The sequence below is a fragment of the Melopsittacus undulatus genome, unplaced genomic scaffold (genome assembly GCF_012275295.1).
Source record: "Melopsittacus undulatus isolate bMelUnd1 unplaced genomic scaffold, bMelUnd1.mat.Z mat_scaffold_4_arrow_ctg1A, whole genome shotgun sequence".
Taxonomy (NCBI): domain Eukaryota; kingdom Metazoa; phylum Chordata; class Aves; order Psittaciformes; family Psittaculidae; genus Melopsittacus; species Melopsittacus undulatus.
The window spans coordinates 260,324-268,010 of NW_022994371.1; the positions used below are offsets into that span (position 1 = coordinate 260,324).

At 54.4% G+C, this 7,687-nt stretch overlaps 1 long non-coding RNA gene across 1 annotated transcript; it reads right to left on the bottom strand.

Moving 5' to 3' along the window:
• Positions 1-2,808: 2,808 nt before the first annotated feature.
• On the bottom strand, positions 2,809-6,677 carry LOC117438614 (uncharacterized). The gene is made up of 3 exons (XR_004550912.1): positions 6,624-6,677; positions 5,464-5,586; positions 2,809-3,203 (listed from the first exon to the last, which is right to left on the bottom strand). It is a non-coding gene; the product is annotated as an uncharacterized lncRNA (long non-coding RNA).
• Between the last annotated feature and the right edge of the window lie 1,010 nt (positions 6,678-7,687).

Here is a 7,687-nt window from a genome sequence, read left to right on the forward strand (position 1 = left end):
CCCTAGGACAGGGCCACTCGGGGGTCACACATGGGGGGTGGGTGTAAGTTGGAACTTCCCTGCTCTCTCCCAGCTCACAGCCACCATCCCTTTCCCATGCCCTAACTCCTCACCCACACACACGTACAGGGGGAGATGCAAAGACGAGAGCCTGGACACAGACGTGAGCCTCTGCTGCCCCCAGGCACAGAAACGCTTTGGCTCCCGCACAGGAAAACTCCACTTTGGCCACAGTGTTCCCACTCAGCAAACACCCATCCACACCAATACATTCAGCAGCTCTAAACCCTTCCTTAGCAAAGGATGCTGACACAGGGGGCAGATGCAGCCCCATAACCTGCCTCAACAGCCACTGTTGCCTCTGGCGTCACCAGGGCTTGCAGAAGAGCACCTAAAGGCCTTGGGTACATTAGTACAGATCCTACCAGCCAGGCTGTCGAGGACAACAGCATCTCGAGGGTGCGCTGGCTTTGCCTTGAGCAGGTTTAATCCCATGGGATGAGCGGGTGGGAGCCAGGCACGTGCAGCGCAGGCAGGAGGGATGGAGCCAGCCCCAAACACATCCGTGCAGCTCAAGCCAACCTGCGGTGCCCTGCACATACCATGAGCTGCCTGCACATAAAGCACTCACGGACCTGCCCTGACAAGCACATCCCGCAGAGCTGCTGTGCCTTGAGATGGGGACACCTCTCCCGACACCCTCGCTAGGCTGAGCTGACACGGGGCTCCCTGCGGGCTACAGAGCGGCGGATGAGAGGGCACTCGCCCACCCCTGCTCCAGGACACGGCCCCATAGAGACGGGCGCTGCCCACAGGAGGGACGATCCCACCTGGAGCACTGTGCAAAGGTGACAGCTCCTCGGACACCTCCCGCCCCCAGCACCGGCTCCTGCCCCGCCTGCTCCCTTCACCACCCGCTCGGACCCTTCCTGCTCTGGAGCCGCAGCATTCCCTGCTCTAGAGTCCGCAGCATTCCCGGCTCTGGAGCCGCAGCATTCCCTGCTCTAGAGCCGCAGCATTCCCGGCTCTGGAGCCGCAGCATTCCCTGCTCTAGAGCCGCAGCATTCCCGGCTCTAGAGCCGCAGCATTCCCTGCTCTGGAGCCGCAGCATTCCCTGCTCTAGAGCCGCAGCATTCCCGGCTCTAGAGCCGCAGCATTCCCTGCTCTGGAGCCGCAGCATTCCCGGTTCTGGAGCCGCAGCATTCCCTGCTCTAGAGCCGCAGCATTCCCGGCTCTGGAGCCGCAGCATTCCCGGCTCTCCTCCGCTCCCTCCCGTGCTGCTCTCGACTGCTCCTGAGTCCGGAGCTCCCTCCTGCCCCGGCCGCTCTGCCCCCCTCTGCCCCTCCCTCGGGCCCCGCTTTGCTTCCTCAGACAGCAGGAAAACGCCACAGCCCCAGCTCGATCCGCCATCCAAGCCCAGCCCAGGGACGGCAAACTCTGCCCTCCAGGCCTGCAGGGACTCCCCTTCACAGAGCACCGCAAGGAAAGAGATGCGGTAAAGGGTCCTTTAACGGTCTGAGCCATTCATTCTAAACAGGGCCTGTGCTGAGGGTCTCTGTCAGCTCTCAGCCTGCCCTGGTTGGAGGGGTTCCCTGTGCCTACAAGTGAGGATTGTGCTCTCATCTCATCTTCAGCCTGGTTCAGTTCACAACATCCATTAGCACTGAACACTGCTGATCCATATTCCTATTGAGCTAATGAGAAGCAGAAGCTGCAGCTCCAAAGGCAAAGGGGGCCACGGGCAAACTTCCAGCCTGCAGAGAAGCAGAGCATCCCACCCCTATGATCCCAACAAGACCCTCACAGAGCCAAGAATGGAGCTGGGACATGGAGCACAGCGGCTATGGGAAGGAGAGCTCGCCTGCAGGGATGCTGGGGCATGAGGAGAAGCTGGGATGTTGCTCCTGGGGTTTGGAGACTGGGATCTAAGAGCCAGGGGTGTGAGCAGTGCCCAGGCCTCATCATCACAGGCACTGCAGAGCAGCTCTGCTCACACACGTGGGCCTTGGGCCACCACAGCACCCTCGGGTGCAAGCAGGGCAGCACAGCCAGGGTGCTCTGGCTCATACAGACACTAAGGGGCTGCTGCCCTCAGCTGCACTCAAGCCCCTGCTGCTTTCTGCTCCTCCAAGGAGGCCTTCAGAAGGACCCACATGAGATGTGGGCACACAGCGTGACCCAAGGGATGGCTTCCAGGATCAGCACACAGGACAGTCACGATGGAGGTTCAGTTACCGGTTAGCAAAGCCCCTCTCTAATGGCTGACACTGGGATTCAGGAGGCCCTGACACATCCCACCTCTCTTCTGCAAGCTCAGATCTGTTTCCCTCTCCCCTCTCAAGCTACGCAGATTCCTCCTCTGACTGAAACATAAGGACCACACTGTCAGCAGGAGGAGGGACAGGGACAAAGAGGTGCAGCAGCACCATCAGTGCTGAGCCCTGCACTGGAGAAACCCAGTGCTTGTCCTCACTTCTGCCAAGCACCCCACAGCCCATGCACACGATGCGGCCTCAGCCATAGGGAAGGAGCTCAGCAGAGCCATGGGGAGATGATCCCCTTTACACAAAGGGGTTATTTGGGGTTGCATGGACCTGGCAGGTCAGGCAGTGCCACCGCTCTCCCATTCACTCTCTGGAACATGGTGTTATTTCCATGTCCAGTCTATGGAGCTGCTCTAAATCCCATCTCATTGGGCCATCCTTGCCTGCTTTACTGTCATTACACCAGCCCAGATGCTACGTTATTCCCCCCATCCCAATTCCAACACACACACATGAAACCAGTGCCAACAAAACAGCTGCCCAGTCAGAATATCATCTCACTTTATTAATCCTTTTATTAGTTTTCACCCCATATGATCACAATTCCATAGATTCTCAATTTGCTGGGAAGAGGCAGAGGGAAGGAGGGGGGAATAACGTAGCGTCTTTTCCCCCTTTTCTTTAGCACTGCACTGATGCATCACACGTCAGGGTCTCTTGCCAAAAGCCTCCTCTTTCTGCAGGGAAAAGCTGCTGGGAAGGAAGTTTTGCTCCGAGCTCTAATCCCAGATTTCTTCAGGCTTCCCACGGCTCCTCCTGTGCTGGAGCACAAGAGAGAGCGCGTCCTCCGGGCTATCCCAGCACACCGGTCTGGTGCTCACCCAGCCTTGCACATCTATGGCACAGTGATGGAAACTGCCTTTAACAAGAGGAAATCACCTGCAGGGATTGCAAAAGGAAATGTCCCATAAGGTGGAAGGAGCCCACAACTAAAGCCAAAATGCAACCTTACACCTAGGGGAGGATGTAACTGCTGGAACACTGTGGGCAAATCACATGGAGACTCCACTGAAGGCACAGAACCTCAAGGGACAGTGACTTCAGGCCATTAGGGCCTGGACATAGGGCAAGGAGAAAGGACGTACCTTCGGCCATCACCTCAAAGGGGCATCCCAGTCACAACAGCACAAGCCCAGGGCTCAGCACCAGCACATGTGGCCAGTTTGGGGCTCCCCGGGCTTGTTTTCTCCCTGGGCCTCGATTGGTTGGTGTGAAAAATGGGGATGCCAACAGCCCTCCAACAGTGGCAATCTCTGCATTCACAGCACCTTCATACACAGCTCAGCCCCAAGCGCCTCTCATCTCTGATGCGAGCTTGAGGTGTACACAGAATAACCTGGCTCTGGCACAGACTTGGACAGCACAAAGGTGAAAAGTGAATTTCACAAATCCAGACCACATGAATTAATCAACTGCTGAAGCCCCTGCTAAACTGAATGGGCTCATTGCCCTGCAACCAAGCACACAGCTGGAACAGCTACAAAACACTGCTCATCTGTCCCACATCCCCTCCTCACCAGTGAATTCTTCCATCCCCTTTTTCCTTCCCATATCAATGCCTTCCACAATAACAAGGGCTCCTGCCCACTGCCCACACTCAGTTGGTACTCTTGACTTCAGTCACCTCAGTGAGCATCTCCCCCCAGGACCACAGCCCCATCACACTCTGCCAGAAGCTCTCATTGACACTTGGCTCTTTCATTATTACCTTTAAAGATTCAATCACTTCCACCTCAAGGGAAGCACTCTGGGAACTGCCAAGGCCCAGAGGACACATTCATGTGCCCCATCAATGTGCTTTAGGGTTACAGGCACCTCAACCCAGCTGACTCTCCCTCACCACACTGCCCCACCACAGCATCCATCCATTGCCATCACTTTCCACTTGGTTATTCCCTTTCATCTTTGCAAACCTGATCATGGCATTTAAATATTGCTGTGAAATTTCAAGTTCTGGAAGGAACCTTAAGGGGTTTTAAGTTCTTTTCTCTTTTTAAAGGGAGGGGGAAGAACAAGAAAGTGCTAATTTCCTTCCCCATTGCCTCCATTCATTCCTCTGTTCTCAACAACATTGGTTTTACACTCACCAGCCTGACTACTCCACAAGAAAGGTGTATTCCTTCCTATTACATTCTAGCTCCCCCTCATGGTGTGACTCCAACCCTGACGTGCTCAGTAAAACCCCAAGTCATTTAAAGGTTAGGGAAGAGCATAATCCTCCATGTTCCCCTGGAAACAGCATTACACAAACTGCTAGAACCAGAGTAGAGGAAGCCTCCAAACACAGAGCATCAAACCCAAACCCACACAACAATCAGCCACCAAACACCATTCCTCACCTTGTTTGCACCATCCCTAAAAGCAGATGGCATCAGCCCTTTGCTTGCTCATGAGCACTCCCTCCATCCATTTGCCTCCTCCCAACTCAGCCTCCAGCTGAACCAGCACAAAACATGTCCCTGACCAACACAACCCTTACAGCCTGCACTGGCCACTGAACCACCAGCAAAGGGAAGGTGGACAGGGAGCTGCCACACTTCACATCAGGGGTTACCAGCTCCTGCAAGGGTTAGAAATGTTCTTCCCAGGCTGACAGAAACCCCTTCCTTAACCAAAGAGAGCAATGAGACCTCCTTCAGAACAAGCTTGAAGAACTCAAAGTCATTTCCAAGTCACCAAGCACCCATCTCCCTTGCTTCAGCTCACACCACTACAGGACTTCTTCCTGCTCTCCTTCTACCACACACATCCAAGCACCAGTAAACACCAGCAAAGACCTTTACATCTCCCATCATATTCCCAATACACCGAGATCTTTCTCCAGAAGCTTTTCCAGTTAATAAAATGGTCCCAGACAAATTCTGCTTGTTATATAGACAGAGCCAGCCTTGCTTGGGATCTCTCCCAAACACACTTCAGCAGCAGCATAAGGAACAGCATCCTTTGCAGACAGAGCTGAGGCTGATACGAACACAGGCATTTTCTAGAGAGAAACGTGCCTCAGATCTCTCACCAATATGTCCATTCAGAGCTAAACCACAATTTCTCAGCTGCTTCTGGGTAATACATGGGGGTAACTTGGAACTAAAGCCATTTTACACTTACGGATGATGTGTAAAAGCATAGAGGTGTCACTTACTGTCAGACGATCCCATTTCTGGTACATAGGGAGAGGATGGAAGGTATTCATCCCAGCAGTCTTCCCTGGATTGCCTCTGGTCTTGCTCTGGAGGATCACGTGCAGACAGGAGCAGCATCAAGGCTGAGGGAACACAAACAAGCATTGACAACATTAGCCCAGCAAAAGCCTTGCTGGAGTGGTATAAACCTATTTGCAGGTACAATTCAGCATCACCAAAGCTCTTGGAAGCATCAGGGAGTGCAACAAGAGGGAAAGGCTCTTTTGGACAGACACGAACCTCTCAGGCCCAGCAGCAGGGATCATTCATATGTAACTCAACTACACTCAACAGGATGCAGCTTCTGTAAAACCCCAACTGTGCAGACACAGGGAACACATTGCCCAGCACACACAGAAAGTCCATCAGGATCCTCCAACAATTCCTCAGCCAAAACACACTCCCATCTCTTGGACAATCCACAACATCCACCAGCTTCCAGGCTGCATCCAGACCGGCCTTCTTGCCTGCTGCACATCCTGAAGCAGGATTTGCCCTTAAGCTTTTGTTAGCTTCCCAAATAGCATCGCAACCCTCCCTTTGAGAACAGCAGTGCCAATACAGCTTCCTCCCTCAGCCAGCAGACACCACAAAGGGAAAGCAGGAAAGGCATTTAGGGGTGGGATGCTGGGAACGAGATCTGAGAAGAAGCTCCTGCAGAATATATGAAGAAAAAGAGGGACGTGAATGCCAGTAATGCCCAACTGCAGCAAGCACCTCTCTCTGAGCCCCGCAACTGTCCCCGTGAGCCGGGCTCCAGACTCCAACACATGGGGCTTGGTCTCCATTGCCGAGCCCCAAACCCGGTTTTAGTGACCCCGGGGTCCAGCCCCCAGCCCCCGGTCCCTGGTTCTGACCACGAACCGGCCCCGTTTGGTCTCCAGACTCCAACGCTCAGGACTCCATTGCCCAGCTCCGAGCGCGGCCCCAGCCCAGGCTCAGCCCTCGGGCTCCGCTCCCAGCACTCGGCCGCGTGTGCCGGAGCCCGGGGCCCCTCCCCGGTGTCGGTCCCGGCTCTGCGGAGCAGCAGCGCCCGCTGGAGCCGCCGAGAGCTCTCGGGAAGGGGCCGGGGATGGCTCCGGGACACGGAGAACCGGATGCACCAGGACACCACACTCACCGCAATGGAGGAGCCGCCGGAGCCACGCCCCGGCTTAGCCGGTGCTCGCCTTTTATACAGGTGGCGCGTGCGTCACCCCGTGACTCCGCCCACAACCAACATACCCCGCCCCCTAATTAGCCAGGCCCCGCCCCTCTCGGCGATGCCGCCCGGGTCCTATCGCCCGCCTGCTCCTCCCCTGACCGCGGCGTCCCCACAGCCCCATCATCCGCAGCCGCCACCCCCGTACCCATCTGAGCCTCTGATCTCTCCCTCCTGCTTCCTCCCCGGGCACAACACGCGGAGCTGGGGGAAAGCTCCTTGTGCACAAAAGTCCAGACCCTGCTCCTGGCCATACAGGAACATACAAAGGCCACTTACTATAACCTGGTGTGGAGACAGTTCTCACAGGAGAATGGATATTTGGTACATGAGCTCTGAATAACTCCGAGGGATACAGCAAGGCCGTGGGAGGCCTGAGGAAGCCTAAGCAAGCAAGATAAGAAGAAGCTGTAATTCACTGAGTGATGAGAACTGTGGACTGTTGGCAAGCGTTCGAGGTCAAGTTCTCACACCTGTGCTTAACCAATTCTATGTTAGTCACTAAGGGTCTTCAAGACAAGTATCCAATCATGATATGCCAGATTACTGTAGGTGTGTGTAAGCAATAGTATATAAGGAGTTAATGCTTTGCAATAAAGGGCTTCTTGTCTGATCATATTGGTCTCTGACTGAGTCCTTTCCGCGGCAGACCCTCATCTCTATAATAAAAGAGTATTCTCAAGTTCTTGATGCTAAGAAAGATTTTGGTGTATTTTAATGCCAGGAGTGTTTAAGAAAATGTTTATGAGTGCATCAGATCTAGGGCCAGGTGAGGCTGAGAGCTTCCAGCAGGGCTGTGGTTGGTTTCTAATGCACTGCCTTTACAGTTCTGGGACCTGCTTTTAAAACACTCCCATCACAGGATAAAACTTGTCTTGGAGGACAGCAGCAAAGTAAACATACAGATTTTCTAGGGTAGATTTAGATGATAATGAAAACAAACAAGAACCCTGCAAGCTACTCAGAGCTAACGGTCTCCTAAT